Below are 17,605 nucleotides of genomic sequence, written 5' to 3'. Positions count from 1 at the left end.
TATTCTTAAGTAAAACTGGCTTTAAAAAAAAACACGTGTGGGGGTTTAGCTCAGCAGTGTAAGTGCCTGCTTGGCAAATGCAAGGTCATGAGTTCAATCCCCGGTACAAAAACTAAAAACAAACAAACAAAAAAAACCACCTAAAATAGGAAAAAAAATACAATGACAATTAATACAATTGGGGGCTCCTGGTTTGATTAGTCCTATGGTGCTAGCAGATAGCACCACAGGCAGTCAGCATCTCATTACTAATGTACGAATATGGTACTTCTAATCAAATTTTAAGAACCACTGTTGCTATAAAAGATAGTGCCCTGTTTTGTTTTTATTGGTTTTATTCTGTTGTTTTATTTGATTTTATGAGGTCTCATGGATGGGCAGATATTTTGAAGAGAACAAGAGGCATCAAGGCAGCCATTGTTGATTTCTTATTATCTTATTTTGCTTTCACTGTTTTGTTTTGATTGGCTTTATTCTGTTTTGTTTGGTTTTATTCTCTTAAAAATAAAAACATTTTTTAAAAAAGACAGCACTCTGCTTGGCTCAGAGATTCTGTCTCTGACGAGCACAGCTCCCTGACTACAGCACCGTACATTCAGCTTTTAGTTTCACATGTTACTCACTGGCCTCATCCTTCAACACTTTTTCTCTTATTGACTTCCTGCCTATTTTTTCTCACAATACTTTCCTTTCACTAGATTTTATATACTTGATATAATTATCTTTCTTGTAGTAACTAGCCTAGACATCTCATCTGCATATTTACCTTAACAAAGCCTAACTGAATTGATACATCTCACCATACTAACAAATGTAAGAAAAATGCTTTAACTCGATACCCCTCAATTTGGCAGGTGGGGGGATGCATGACTGGGGATTGAACTCGACACTTTGCACTAAGCAACATGCCCAGCCCTTGTTTTATACTTTAAAACAGGATCCCACTAAGTTACCCAGTGTCTTAAATCACGTATCGCTGGGACAAAATACCAACACCCATAATTTAATGGAGGTGAGGTTTATTTTGGCTCATGATGACAGTCCATGATGTCATGACATCCCTAGCAAAAGGAGAAGCAGGAAGGGAGATATTCCCTTCCAGGTCACAACCTCTTCCAGGTGCCACCACATAACAGCACAGTCAGCTGTAAACTCATCAGTGGATTAGCCCACAATCCATTCAGAAGTTATAGCACACCATGACCTAGTCACTGCTTCCAGACGCCCCGCTCTGAAACCTTAAGATGTCTGGGGAACACTTCTGGTCCAAACGATAACACTCAAGCTGAGTTCCAACATGGGACCCTTCTGCCTCAACCTCTCAGAGTGCTGAAATTACAAGTAAAGTACGTCCCACTGTATCCCTGACTTCTTCATTTACATTCTATCACCAACTAGTAGTATAGCTCCATCTCTTGGCTTTTATGATGCCAGATGCTAACTGAGTAATACTGCCTTTTGTGGCATACAGCCAATATTATGCAGGTTTACTCAAAGGTTTACCAGTTTATCATTCCTTCCTGTACCTTCCTTTGAAGGTCCTTTTGCTGGTAGTGAATTTTCTTCAGTATCTGCCTCATTCTCAAAAGATGGTTTCATGGCACGTACAGATTCCAGCTGACAGCTGTTTTCTTTAAAAATAATAAAAACAGTTCACTGACTTCCAGTTTTTATTGCTACTCTTCAGAAGCCAATTACCCATCTAATTGTTGTCCTTTTGAAGGTATTATTTTTCCCTGGCTATTTTTACCAAATTATAATAACATAAATTGCCCCTATCCAAAGTGTATAGACTTGGTGAATTTTGATGTATTCATCAGTATCTGTAACATACGTACATTAATCTGTGAAACTGTCACAACTAAGCTAGTGAACACACTGTATTAGTCATTTTCCTATCACTGGGACAAAACACCCAACACTTAACAAAATTTAAAAGGTTTATTTGGCTCACAGTTCAGGGAGTTCACTCCATGGTCAGCTGGCTCTGAGGCAGAAAAATCATGATGGAAGACTGTGGTGGAGAAAAACTGCTTCACCTATAGCAGGCAACAAGTAGAAATAGGGAGGAGCTCAAGAGGACGCATCCTTCCAGGTCACGGTCTCAGTGACTCACCTACTCTGGTCGGGCCCCACCTCCTAACAGGACCTTCAGCTGTAAACTCATCAATGATGAATCCTGTGGTGGAGTCTAGAATCATCCATGATCTAGTCCCCTACCAATAAGCCCCACAGCTGAATACATGAGCTTTGAGGAGCTTTTCAGATTTAAATTTTAATATCCATCAATCTCATATTCCTTCATGCCTTTAAATCCACCCTTCCTCTTTTCACAACCTATCACTGGGCTGCTTTTATCATTTTAAGTTTGAATTTTATGGAATTCTGCATAAATGGAATCATGTATTATGAATGCTTATGCCTGGTTTCTGTCAGCATAACTGAGATTCATTCACGTTCATATGTGTATCAATAATTCATTCATTTTAATAGCAATGTTCCACTATATGGATAAGTCACAATTTGTTTATCTATTTACCTATTGATGGATCTTTTGAGCTGGTTGAGCTATTGTAAATACAGTTGTTAAAATCAAGGTTTTGAAGAGACAAGGTTTTGAACAGACGTACGTTTTTACTTCTCTTTGAGTGCAGTGACTAGCAGCATACTGGGTGAATATTCAATGTTCAAAACATTGTCAAATGTTTTTCAAAGTTGTTGTACCATTTTACATTCCCATCAGCTGCATAAATCTAGAATGGTTGCTCTACATCACCCCCAATACTTGATATAGTCTTCTCAGTGTAATATCTTACTGTGGCTTTAATTTGTATTTTCTTCCAATTTCTAATTATGTTATCCATCTCTTCACTTACCTATTTTTGATCTGTGTAGCTACTTTGTGAAATGTCTTTTGTATCTGCCCATGTTTGATTTTTTTTTATCTCCTTCTGAGTTGCATGAGTTCATTACATACTCAAAATATAAGTCCTTTGTGTATATGTTTTTGCAAAACTTCCTCTCAGCCTTTGGCTTGTCTTTAAAATTTTGTAGCAGTGTATTTTGAAGAGCTAAAACTTCTACTTTATTTTAAAAGACAGGTCTCATTATATTACTTGGTCTGATCTTGAACTCCTGGGCTCAAGTGATCCTCCTGTTTTGGCATCTGAAGCTGTTGGGACTACACAAGTGGGCCACCACACTTAGCAAGGTTTTATTTTTAATAAGGTACAATATATTAATTTTTAAAATTCAGTAGAGTGTGCCGATATATTCTGGAGACTAAGGCAGCAAGATCATTGCAAGTTCCAAGCCAGCCTGAGCTACACAGAGACCCTGCTTCAAAATTAAAAAAAAAAAAAAAAGAAGAAGAAGAAGAAGCTTTTTGTTCCCCATTTAAGAAATCTTTTTCAAATTTAAGGTAACTAAGATTTCTCTCCAATATTTTGTTCAATGAGTTTTATAGTTTTAGCTCTTTTTAGGTACTTGATTCATTTTAAGTTAATTTTGTATATGGAGAGAGATGATGAGTCAAGGTTCATTTTTTTTGTTTGTGACCATTTGTTGAACACAGTTATATTGTTCTATTAAACTGCTCTGGCATATTTTCAAAACTCAACTGGCCATATATGCCTGGACTCTTTTCTGACCCACAGATATATACATCCACCTTTATACCAATACCATTCTATCTACTATAGCCTTACAATGAATTTTGAAAGCAGATGCTTCAACTTGATTCTCTTTCAACATAGGTTTAACTATTCTAAGTTTCCTATTCTAAATTTTAAAATCAGTTGTCATGCTCTACCAAATTAAAAAAAAGGACAAAAACTGAGATTTCTGCAATTTTGGTTGAGAATATAAGTTCTAAAACAAGCTGGGAAGATTCAATATCTTAACAATGACATCTTCTGACCATGAACGTGATATGGCTATTTGAATACTCTTTAATTTCTTACAGCAATGTTTCATGGCTCTTAGGGTACATGTTGGCCATTTTGCTCCCTGAGGGACTTATTCCCCTGCTAACAAAGGCCATTCTCCTAATTATCATGCAATTTAGAGGTATACAAAAACAATTATCTAATCATACTGAGTTGCAATTTTTATTTCCTCTCTTTACCATTTACCTTTCTTTTACAAAGGCAATCATCCTATTTGTTTAACATGTTTGTATACATAATTCTTTTATACATACAAGTTTAATTCTTACCAATTGAAAAATAACAATTTCATTAATTTGAAGAAATGACAGTTATATATATTCCCAAAACCAACACCACAATCAATATGATATAAGGGCATTTCCATCAGTCTCAAAAAATTCCTGGTGTCCTTCTAACAATCCATTACTCTTCACGCCAGGTAATTACTGATCTGTTTTTGAATTACTAATAATTAGTTTCCATTTTATATAAATGGAGCCATAGAATATGTACTCTTTTTGTCTTGGGGTTTTGGTTTTTGGGGTTTTTTTGCTCAGAATATGAGTTTCATATTTATCCATGTCTCAAGTTTGTTTTTTTAATTGCTGAATAGTACTCCACTGTATGGATAGATATATCACATTTTGTCTGTCCATCCACTTAGTGATAGACATTTAGAGTATTTTCTAGTTTGGGGATATTGGGAATAATGCTGATATCAGCACTGACGTACAAGTCTTTATGTAGACGGATATTTCTTGCATAAATACTTCTGACTAGAGCAACTGTATCATTTGGCAAGTGTATGTTTACTGGTTTGAGAAACTTCCAAGCCAGTTTCCAAAGTGGGTGTACCATTTTACATCTGCAATCACAATACACAAGGCCTTCTACTGGTTTCACACCCCTGACAAAAATTTGTTATCATGTTTTTAAAATGCTAGCTACTCTGATGAATGTGATGTTGTGGTTTTGTACTTCCTGATGACTGATAAAGCTAAGAATATTTTCAAATCTTTGAGTCATTCTTCTATCGTGTTCTATAAAGTGTCTTCAAATCACTCATCTTTGATTAAGGTGCACAGAGTCTTACTAAAGTTGTAAAAACTATGTACCTTGGATACAAATATATACAACTGTTGAAGGTACTGAATACTGTAATTTAGAGCACTGAATCTTTTCCTATTCTGTGGCCTGCCTTTTCATTCTCTGTATAGTACATATTTTAAGGAGTAGAAAATTTTAATTTTGGTTAAGTTTATCAGTTTTTAATCTTGTGGCTCATGGTTTTTGAAGCCTATCTAAGAATCTTGATGTTTTCTGTTACTTTAGAGAAATAAAACTGTTTTTTTTTCCTTTTTGTTCATTTGAGACAAGGTCTCACTCTGTAATTCAAGCTGGCCTTAAACCCTATGTAGCCTGGACTGGCCTCAAACTCACATCGATCCTCCTACCTCAGACTCCTGAGTCCTCAGATTACCCGCATCCACTCAAACTCTGAGGGAGATGGGGTTCGGTTTGTTGTTTGTTCTTAATATAGATACTTGCTATCTAGAGTCCAGTCTGATACATAGCCCAGGCTACCCTCAAATTTGTGATGAATATAAAGGAGAATAGTCATATTCTGGGCTAAAGCATATGCATATACTTAAGTTAATTTACCACTAGAAGGCTCTCCAGAATGCTTATATCAGTCTATCTTCCCACCAGCAGAGGACAGAGGTTACAGTATTTTTACATTGCTGCCAACATTTGATATTATCCAGCTTTCTAGTTCTTGTCAATCTAAAAGGTATAAAGTGCTATTTGTTGTTGTTGTTAATACTGGGAACTGAATGCCAAGTCAGGCCAGCACTTCACTACTGAAGTACATCCCCAGCCCCCCCCCCTTTTTTTTTGTCTTTTTGAGACAGGGTCTCGCTCTGCAGTTCAGGCAGGCCTTCAGCTCATTTTGTAGCCCAGGCTGGTCTCGAACTCACAATGATCCTCCTGCCTCAGCCTCCTAAGTGCTGGGATTACAGGGGTGAGCCACCACGCCCAGCTAGTCCCAGTCCTTTTAAAGAACCTTTATTATGATATAGGATCTCATTAAATTGCCCAGTCCTCCTGCCTCAGCCTCCCAAACAGCTAGGATTATAGTGTGTACCAGCACAACTAGCTACTATTTTAATTTCTGTATTTCTTATTGCCCACGAGTTTGTTTTTTTTTTTTTTTTTTTTTTATTTAAGGAGAAAAGAAAAGAAAGAAAAAAAAAACAGTGAAGGGGTACAAGTTATACAGATTTACAGGAGAAAAAAATGCGCAGTAGGAAATCACTAGTTAATGGATTAAATATTGCCATCTTAGAAATAATTGTTCAAGTCACAAAATTAAAGCTTGTAGAGTGGACATTCCAACAATGATACTGCAAACAGTTCTGTTCAATGATCCAATAAAACTCTGTGATATCATTTTCTATCTTATACATTTAAATATACATGCAGTTATATAGTTTAGAGCACTTTCTTTTCCTCTCTTTTGTACCGTGACTATTACACATTTTGGGTTTCATTGCTCCCACGGTTCTTACTGCTTTTTTGGAAGAGAGTAAAACCAAATGTGACATAACAGAACAGAATCGGTCAAGTCAAAAGGGTGGACACAATAGATAATATAAAAACATAATACAAGGTGATCAACAATGGTTACCATAATGCCTCCCGCTATTTCTAATAGAATTGCCTATATCATTAGTTGTAATACAATTGAACAAAACCGTAAAGAATAAAACCGACAAAACCAAAACATTGGAGATATTGTAGGTCTTCAAAAGTAGATAAAAGTCAACGAGAATGGGCGTTATAATGAATCTCATTATCTTCTCAGCTGATGCCTAAACTTTCGAACCTGATACTATCCAGCAAAACAGAATAGAGGAACCTCAGTCAAAAACAAGATGGTGAGAGTAATACAGGGCTTCAAATCGAGATAATAGAAAGTCAAAGTGGGTTACTATATTATATCCTGCTATATTTTTCCCTTTAATTAAATGGATAAAAATAAAAAAGTAAATAATGGAGTGGAGATTGAGAAAAAAGAGGGCATAACAGCGAAACAGGGCAGATCAAAACATAACCATTTAAACAGAATAGTGTTTCACCACCAGATAATCCTGACCCAAAAATAGTTACCATATTGACTCCCTCCCTGAAGTCCTTGAGTACAACTTCATATACTGTAGCATTAAGTATATCAAAACAATGTAAAACCATTTAAGAGAATGACAGCATTATAGAGCATTTAGAATCGACTAACAGAAAATGAACAATGGTCTCTGTATAATCTTGTCTTTAAAAGGTTTTTGCTTATACTATCGTACATAACAAAATCCAATAAGATACAACCTGTTTAGACCATTGGAGACAGAAGAACAAAAGCTAGATGAGACTTCAAAACCAGATGGTACTAAATCAGCATTACCTATTAAGATGTCATTTTCTCCAAAAAAAGCTGTTCCTATCATCCAATCTTCTCTGTCTCATTTCTGTTGAGCTCTTTTTCTGTCAGTAGCTGTCAGTTTGTCTTCTTCATTTTGTTCTCTGCTCCATTTGTTGTGGCCTCCCCGCCACTATTTCTAGGTTCTTTGTATTTTTCTTTTTTTAGAATATCCTGCAATACTTTCTGTAGGGTTGAATTGGTGGTTGCAAATTCCCCCAGTTCCTCTTTATCCTGGAAGCACCTCGTTTTTCCATCAATTTCCAGGGACAGTTGTGCAGGATATATCAATCTTGGCTGGAGATTATTATCTTTCAAAGCTTGAATTATTTCTCCCCATGCTCTTCGTGATTTGATGGTTTGTGAAGAGAAATCTGCTGTAATTCTGATGGGTATTCCCTTGTAAGTGATCTGTTTCTTGTCTCTTACAGCTTTTAATATTCTGTTCTTGTATTGAATTTCTGGAATTTTTATTATTATATGCCTGGGTGTTTCTCTGTTAGGGTTGTAGGTAGCTGGGGTCCTGTATGCCTCATACATCTGAGTATCTTTACCTTTTGCTAAATTAGGAAAATTCTCCTGGATTATTTCTGTGAGTAGCTTTTGTAGTTCACTTGTTTGTGTCCCTACTTCTTCTTTTATGTTCTTAATCCTTAAGTTATGGCTCCTCTTATCATCTTCTTGTCTTTGTATTATTGCTGTGTGTTTCTTTGTTATTTTTAAGAAGTTTTTCATTTCATTCTCCCATGTTTCAAGTCTGCCCTCCAATTCAGATAGTCTGTCCTTAGTTTCTTTCAAGCTGTTATGCCAGTCTTGGATAGACTTCTTAATTTCTTGATAGTCCCTTTGAACCTGCTTCACATACTCAATGCTTTCTCTGTTTTCTCCATCAAGCAATTCTCCCCTCTTTTTCTGTTCTTCCATTCCACCATCTGCTTTTTCCTGGGTGGTGCTTAGCATTTCTCTAACTATTCTGCATACTTCTAGCTTCAGGTCATTGATAACTTCATTCCTGAATTGGTCTATGAGGCTCTCTATATGGTGCTTAATGTATATTGGTGCGGTGTCCACTATTGCCTGATTCTCAGGATTGGGGGCCGAGGAGCCTTTTTTGTTGCTTCCCTTCCCCATATTTTCTGTTCCTTATAAAATGCAATCTTACATAGGAGGCCCGGCTTCCCTGCCTGTCAGCCACAGCCTGATCAAATTGCGCTGGCTAGTTGTTCCCGCCCACCGCTGCGCCCCAGGGAGTTGCAGAGGAGGCAGCCTACGCGGGAGTCGGTCGCTCCTCCGGGCCACCGTCAGGCTCTGGGATCTGGGTTAGGCCAGCCTAGGGAGTCCGCCAGCAGCGTCACTCAGGCCAGGCACCTTTCACCAATCCCGTCCGAGAGGGGAATGTGCGGCTGGGGTTGCCACCGCGCCCTGCTCTTACAGGACTGCCCGAGCCCAGAAAAACCTCCGCTGGAGTCAAACTGTGGTAGGGAGTCAGTTTCTCGCTCACCTCGCCACCAGTCAGTTTTCCTCCTTGTCCGTCCTGTTTCCGACTCCGTTCGCAGACTCCCGTTCCCAGAGCTCGGCGCGTCTCTCCTTGCCGAGCCGCTGTGGAGGCAGCCAGCCGCCGGGCGGCGGGAAACCCAAATCGCGGTTTCCAATGGCGCGCGGTCGAGCCTCCACACCGAGACTTCTCTGTTCCTATTTTAGCGCCAGGACCGCATTCTAAGTTGGATTCTCTCAGCCCAGTTCGTTCCTGAGTCAGCAGAGTACATCTCTACTGGTTCGTATCTCCTTAGTCCGCATCATTCCTGGCCTCTGAGCCGAGCGTTTCAGAGAGCCTTCAGTAGCTGCTGCTGTCTGTCCGCCATGTTCTCCGATCCCCCCTTGCCCACGAGTTTGATTGTATCTTCATATGCTTAGTCTGAATTTTCCAATTCTATAAATTACCCATCAAATTTTTTTCTACTTTTTACTGAGATTGTTGCCCTTTGCTTCTTGACTGCAGAAGTACCTTGTATATTATATACCAACCCCTGTGAATTTTAAATATTGAAATTTTTTTTCTCCTAGTATAATTTTGCCCAGTGTCCTTAAGAACACCAAACCCTTAAATTTGACTTAATCGATTAAATCAATTCAAATCATTCACCTTTCAAGGCTATGATGATTTTGAAGATAAGTCAGGAATTGCAAGGTGTCAGATTTGGTGACTAAGGTGGATAAGGACCCACAGGTCCTCAGAACTGCTTTGGAAAGTAGCAAAGACCATGGGGTAAGTGTGTTGAAAACTTAGAACAGATATTTTGAAGAGAATGTGTCTTTGTTTGTTTGTTTCTTTCTTTGTCTGTCTTTTTGAGACAGGGTCTTACCACACAATTCAGGCTGGGCTTTGAGCTCACTATGTAGCCCAGGTTGGTCTCGAACTTGCAACAATCTTCCTGCCTCAGCCTCCCGAGTGCTGGGATTACAGATTACAGGTGTGCATCACCACACCTGGGCAATGCGTCTTTTACTGTAATAAACTTTAACAATTTAAAGCCAGATGAGGTAGCACACAAGTATAATCCCAGCACTCAGGCAGCTGAGGCAAGAGGATCACCATGAGTTCAAGACCAACATCAACTACATAGTGAGACTGTCCCCAAAAAACAAAACAAAACAAACTTTAAATATTCACCATATACTTCAGTCACAGTGGGTATGTTCATCTATATCCAGTTTACCTGGGACAGTACATGGACTATCAAAGGAATGAGTACTGGATAAATAATGTAGTAAATAAAACTCTAGTTTCCTTTCTCATCATAGAAGAAATTCAATAGGAAATTTTATTATTATAAAAAAGAAAAAGTACCTCATAATGTTAAGAACATTTATATTCAAACTTCAAAGTGTCTTCTAAGGTCCTCAGAAAAAAAAGGACAGCATCACATCTTCAATATTACTAAACCATAACTTAAAATTCACAACATAGCAATCATCTGGGTCCAGAATCTCCTTCCTCTTGATCTTGTTTGACCCTCTCTGACACTAAGCCACCCAGCATTGCTCCTCTTATTCTGTCCTGATACTGAAGCACAGAAATACTGCTATAGAAAATCTACTAGGGGCCAGGGATATGGCTCAGTGGCACAGTGCCCGCCTGGCAAGCTTGAGATCCTAAGTTTGATTCCCAGTACCACCCCTAAAAAAGATAATAATCTACTCAAAATCAAATATCTAAGAGGCTTAACAGACAGAATAACAGAAATGCTGTGAATATTGGATAGTTAGCTAACACTACTAAAGACAGCAAGGAACTAGTAATAAACTACTGAAGCTTACCTACAGCACTTCTCAGTACCACCTCCTCACCTCCAAAATAACCTCTCAAGTCCTCTTGTGGACGACTTTCTTCCTCTCTTCCCTTCCTCTTACGTTCCTCCTTTTCCTTTCTCCACCCTCCTTCTGACACTTCCTACCACTCCTTCTCTGAGCTCCTTTCTTCTCTTTTTATCAGGTGGAACAGAAAACCAAATCCTCTCTTCATCATTTATCATACTCTTCAAAAAAAATGAGTGTGGGTTTTAAAGCTAGAAATTCAGTTTTCAACTCCATTCCCATTAGCTTTAAAAATGATTATCTGTATAACCTTGATAGATTAAACTATGCGCTACAGTTTGCTCAACTAGAAAATGGGAATATAATCACATCTTCACAGAATTATAGCAAGAATTAAATCAGATAAGATAAAACTTGTGAGTTGTCTGCCTAATACCTGCCACCGCAATCATCTTCCACAATGTGAATTTCTTTCCCTGCCTAGGAAAATGTTATCTAAATCTTTGTTATATTTTCTATGAGAAAGGAGACCTTTGTTCCTTGCACACATTTTCTACACAGAGGAATCACCATTCTGAATACAGAAAACACCATTATACACAGCATGGCTCAAATGGCTGCTTATCTTGGGTAGTTTCCTTGACTTTAAAAACAAGTGAAGCCAGGTGTGGAGGAACATGCCTGTATTCCCAGCACTTGGGAGGCTAAGACAGGAGAAGCAGGTGTTCAAGACCTCTTTAGTTTACACAGCAAGATCAAAGCCAGCCTGGATTATACGATGAGTCCTTGTCTCAAACAAACAAACAAAAGTACAGAGAAATTTGAATACATTCTTGAAACATAAAGTAATTAGTGATAATTATAAGCTAAACATTAAAGAAGCACTTAAAATTCTATGTAAAACAATAAAAGATAAAACATTGTTAAAAAAAAAAAGACACTATTTTAAAACTTGGCTTGAAGTTGCTTAGTAGTTTGGGCCATAAGAAATAAATGAACTATCTCACAGGACTAATTCTCTAGTTAGGGCCTAAGTTATGGCCTCAGCATAGCGGCAGGCTAGTGCCAGTGTACATTGTGTAACACACGAAATCAAACACACAGATGGAAGAAAAAGGATCGGAAGTCACTGAGTAGGAAAAAAGAAGCCAAAATTTGGCTGGGGATTTAGCTCAGTGGCACAAGCACCTGCCTGGCAAGCGTGAAATTATAAATTCAATATCTGGTACCAAAAAAAAAAGAAGAAGCCAAAATTTTAGTTAGATGTAGATTCAACACCAAATATTAAGACAAAGTTTCATTAAAGAAAACAAAAGACAATATTGAAATGAAAACAGAAAATTCAAAAGTAAAGATACATGTTTTGAGAGCAGAAGAAAAAAAAAAAAAACTTCAACATCAAACCCTAAGGCAATAAATGCAAAATTAGAGTGTATTACAATACGGAAATTAAAAAGAACAAAAACCTCAAGAACTAGAGTTATGGGTGTAGTGCAGGTTTTTAACTGAATAACAGCACAATCTCACTGGGCTTAAAAAAGGAATTAAGATTTGCCATGCATGCAGTTAAAAAAAGGAAGGAAGAAAAAAAAAAAAAAAAAGGTGCTTTCAGCCTGCAGCGACTAAAAGGTTAGGCAATCTCTAATCAAAAGTCCCAGAAATGTTCAGATTATACTCACCGCCCATCTCTGAAAACTATGACAGCATTCAGCTGCATGACAAACTTGCATAACAGACCTGCAACAGGCTGTTCCTGTGACTATACTTACTGGAGTCTTCCCATTGGAGTAAGTGCAGCTTCCACGCAGAATAATACAAAAATCCCAGTACCAGAAAGAGGCAGAGGGCTAGCAGCAGATTGCGCACAAATACCAGGAGTCCCATCTTCACATGATTTACAATTGTCTACATGATCTAAAAGGGAAAAAATAGATCTTAGAAGTTAAAGTAATCAAGGCATGGAGGTCATGCCATGGCATCTTCCAAGCCACTCATCTTCATCAAGGCCTCAGCATCAACCAGCAGCCAAGCCAGTCATCCGGGCAGTCACACAGGCAGCCTCCTTCATCCCAAACATCCAGCCATTGGTCAAGCAGGCAACTGTGGCCCCCCAAATAAACAAAATATCTTCTTATTGGATTTTAATATTTGTAGTAGTATAAACAAAATTTTTTATAGAAAAGGAGATAATATATTAGCCATTGTTCATTTCTGTTATTTGGTTTTGAATGCCCTGTAATACTTTCATTATCTTTAATGGTTTTACACTAGTTTTTTATGTTTGATACTATTGTATGTGAAGGTATGCTCAATTATTTCAAAGAAAGAGACATTATGATAGCTACTGTTAATATTGGATTGTCTTGTCGTGAACTACTGTGTTGCTTACATTGTTCTGATCTGTTTGTTCTGTCCTCTTTTGTCTTAATCTCTTTAAAATATAAAAAGAATCTGAGGCTGAGTGCCCTATTAAGAAAAAAAGCAAAACAAAATACAGAAGTTTAAGAAACAAAAAAGGAAAAGCTCTTAACTCACGGTTCTGGAAGTCTAAGAGTGTGTGACTGATACCTGTTCAGCTATGGTCAGGGCCTCTTGGTAAATGGCATCACGTAGTAGGAATGTGTTCAAAAGTGGCAAGAAGAGAGCCAAATGTTCAGAGTAATCTTGCATTACCCCGAAAAACTCACTCTTGTGGTAAATAATGTATTTCCATGAGATCTAACACTTCTTCAAAATCTGTTACTAAATTATTTAAAAAAGATTGTGAATGGAGAGACATTTACCTGCTCATGAGCACAGAGACCGCATGGCAAATCATTTCTTTAAATTCCCACCACCTTTCCATATTGTTATGTAGGAATCAAATTTCAACATGAGTTTTGATGGGGACAAATTACATCCAAAATATATCTGTGTTCATAACTGATCTTGATGCGTTTTCATAAGAGATACTGATCTGTGTTTGGTATTTTTGTCATGACATCCTTGTCCTGATGGCATAAGGGCACTATTGCTCCCATGGAATCCGCTAAAAATGTTTCCTCTCTTTCTGATTTTGGAAAGATTGTGTACCAAACTGGTGTTAATCCTTCTTTAGATGTTTAGTGAAAATTGCCAGTGTATTTTTCAGGGCAAGTTTCTGATTATTACTGCAACTTTTACGAATGTAGGTCTTCTTGTGATTCCTTTTGAGTCTGTTTGGGTAGTTTGCATTTTTCCAATCATCTGCCTACTTTAAGTTCTCCAATTTGTTGACGTGTGTCCCAGTTTTTTCATATGAATACAGATCTTAATTTCCACAATAATTTTGGATATCTTTTACATGCTTATTTGGCACCCATATATCCTCTTTAATGATGATTCTGTGAAAGTATATTTTGAGTTTCTTTTTTCTTTCTTCTTTTTCCTTGTATTTCTTTTTATTCTTGATTTAAGGAGTTTTGAAAATCCTTTTTTGGAATATTAATACATAAACATTTTCTAGAATTTGAATCTTTTCTTTCTTTACATGATCTCTTTTGTATAACAGGTTTCCTTTTTATTAAAGTCCAATTTGTTACTTTAAAAAATTTTATGGATTGTTCTTTAAGTGTCATGTCTAAGACCTTTTTGCCTAATCAGTAAGTTTTCTTTTTATATTTTCTCTTAAAAATTTTACACATATACATCTGCATACAATTATTCATTTTGATAGTTTTTAAATCACAAAATTTGTATTCTACTTTTTGTATATGAATATTTAATTTTTCTAGTATTACTTTTCAAAAGACTATTATTTTTAACTTGGATATTTTTACTACACTTGGGCAAAACATTGTCATACTGAGGTCATCTTCTGTCTATTCATTCTGGTTCATTTACATATCTATCTGTCTACCTTTTGCCAATTCCATGTTATTTTGATTATTATAGGTTTATAATAAGTCTTTCTAATCATAGCTTTATAATAAGGATTTCTGATTTTCTAGATTTGTTCTGGCTAGTATAGTCATGAATTCATATGTAAATTTTAGTATACTTTTTTGAGAGCTAAACTTTTCGGGTGTCTAAGACTATTTTGTACAACTACAACAAATCCCACAGACTAGGTAATTTCTAAAGAATAGAAATTTATTTCTGGAGGCTGGAATTCCAACATAGGAAATAAGCTTTCAATTTGTCCCAGTTCAAAATTTAAGAAGAATCAAGATACATCATATACAGATAACATTCGCTGTAATGAATGTTGTCATTGCATTAATTTAAATTGTACCAATAAACTTAAATTTAAAAGCATGCATAGTAATTTTTTCTCTTAATGTCTCTATTACATTAAGGAGGATTCCTTCGGTTTCTAGTCTTGGGGGACGCCCCAAGGTTCCCCTGAGGAACAGCAGGAGCGACCTCCTACGCGAATGTAGCCGTGTAACGGCTACACTAGTTCATGGTGAGACTTCATCCTGAAATAATATTGAATTTATTGAATTTTTTTGTGTCAATTGAACTTATAATCAGTTTTTATGTTAGAATATTTACATGTATTGATTTTCCAATGTGGAATTTAATCAAATTCATTTATTCATAATATAGCATCATTCTATATTGTACTGGATTTAATTTATTAATATTTAGCTTATACTTTTCCCATCTATCTTCATGTGGGTTACCAGACTGATTCTTATTTACTTTCAATGTATTTGTGTAGTTTTAGCATTAAGATTAGCCAAGTCTCATAAAACAAGTTCTAAAGTCTTCCCTGTATTTTACTTTCTGACTACTTTAATTTTTACTATTGTGTTAGTGAATTATTGGAAGTTCAGTGTACACCAACCTGCGTTAAAGTTTCCAGAGAAATCCAGCGTAGTCATGTTTGGCTTTCAAAACCTTTCAACACTTGCTACAGAAGAATGACATATGAAATACAGGAAATTAGCATAGTCAAATACACACAACAAGGATATAGAGTGGTGATTACCAGAGCCTAAAATGAAGGAGGAAGGGGGTCTTTCTTTGCAACATGGGCAAAACATGATGCCATAGCATTCCAAGTAGTGCAAAATAACCAACCATTCCCAGTAGTATTTATGTCGTGTGACACCATAGATTGAAGAGACATAGCAGTATTCCCAGTAGTATTTATGTCGTGTGACACCATAGATTGAAGAGACATAGCAGACTCAGATATTGAACTTATAGATCAAGAATTTTAAAGTAACTAATAATTCATGTGCTAAGGAATATCATAAAGTGCATAATATGTAAAAAGAGATGATGTAAGAAGACAGAAATTCTAAGAAAAATAGAAAAGAAATGTTATAGATCAGAAGTACTGTGTCATAAAACCTTTGACAATTTCATTAGTAGACTAGATAGACCTAGCTCAGGAAAAAATACTTGAGCCTTGGTCTTTTAACCAATAGAAAATTCTGAAACTAAAGTAAAGGGAATAAAGACCAAAAATTGTGAAAAGACAGTCCAAGAACTGAGACAATGGCAATGTGTGTATCAGAAGAAGAAGAAAAAAACACTCAAGGCAATAATAACTATGACTTTCCCTAAATTAATGTCAAACATCACACATAGGATCTGTAAACACTAAGCAGGATAAATTCCCAAAGAAAACAAATCAGAACAAACAAAAGCACTGTACCTAAGTATGCAACCTACAAGTGATGACACTTGTTAGTATATGGCACTGTGGGCTGAACCCAAGACCTCCAGCATGCTAGGAAGTGACCTGCACAGAGCTGCATCTTCAGCTCTGAATTTAAAATTCTGGAAGCCAGAGGGAAGAAACTCAGCTCATCTATATGGATGTATAGACACAAAATTGCTGTATATCCAAATTTTTAGGACCCATACAAGCAAGAAGAAAGCAATCAATTAAGTATTGACAGAAAAGAACCAAAGAAATGGAATTCTGTAAAACTGTCCATCAGATGTTAAAGAAAAATAAAGACAGTTTATACAAAAAAAGCGTAATAATTTCATTAGACTCATCCTCAAAATCGTTAGAAGTCCATTAGAGAGGGTAAAGGACACAGATCAGATCATTGGAGAGACAAATAAGTACTCAGAAAATCAAGTAAAACAAAATTTCATTTTTTCTTAGTTGATAATAGATAACAGTTTGTTAAAAAAATAAAAACAATGCATTCCACAATAGTAGATTACCTAAAAGTGAAATGATTCATTGTTCAATTGTTTTATCATTTTTTCATGCCTATATCTTGTAATCTGAACAACTATTTTGAAGATAACAATACACAATATATTAGGCAGTGTCCTCTGTTATTTTGTTTTGAAATTCTGTGTTACTGTTTTTATTCTTTTTCATTTTTAATGTATAAAAGTGGAATGAATGACAGTGATGATAGCAGAGACACGACATAAATACTACTGGGAATGGTTGGTTATTTTGCACTACTTGGAATGCTATGGCATCATGTTTTGCCCATGTTGCAAAGAAAGACCCCCTTCCTCCTTCATTTTAGGCTCTGGTAATCACCACTCTATATCCTTGTTGTGTATATTTGACTATGATAATTTCCTGTATTTCACATGTCATTCTTCTGTAACTGACTGATTTCACTTAATACAATATTCTTCATGTTCATCTATGTTGTTGCATTTGACAAAATTTTCTTCTAAGTGTTAAATAATACTATATCATATGTAGATGGTATTTTGCTTATTCATTCAATCATTCATTAATGAATGTAGGGTTCTTTCCATGTTTTTGTAACTGTCAATAATGTTGCTGTGAACGAGTCTACACATATCTCATTGAGCCCCTCCAGTCAGTTAATTTACTATAGATCCATCCGAGGAATTTCTTGATTATAAGTAAATATTTTAAAAATGAGTCGCTATATTATTTTCCATAGCAGCCACCCCTTTTCACATT

At 36.4% G+C, this 17,605-nt stretch overlaps 1 long non-coding RNA gene across 1 annotated transcript; it reads right to left on the bottom strand.

The window, feature by feature from the left end:
• LOC134472821 (uncharacterized) lies at nucleotides 1–12,684 on the bottom strand. The gene is made up of 2 exons (XR_010042799.1): nucleotides 12,489–12,684; nucleotides 1–2,039 (listed from the first exon to the last, which is right to left on the bottom strand). It is a non-coding gene; the product is annotated as an uncharacterized LOC134472821 (long non-coding RNA).
• Nucleotides 12,685–17,605: the final 4,921 nt, after the last annotated feature.

Source organism: Cavia porcellus, unplaced genomic scaffold (genome assembly GCF_034190915.1).
Source record: "Cavia porcellus strain 051 isolate PalLab524CR breed Dunkin Hartley unplaced genomic scaffold, mCavPor4.1 scaffold_25, whole genome shotgun sequence".
Lineage (NCBI taxonomy): Eukaryota > Metazoa > Chordata > Mammalia > Rodentia > Caviidae > Cavia > Cavia porcellus.
Note: the sequence above shows the minus strand (reverse complement) of the source record. Positions and strands in the feature narration are given on the sequence as shown.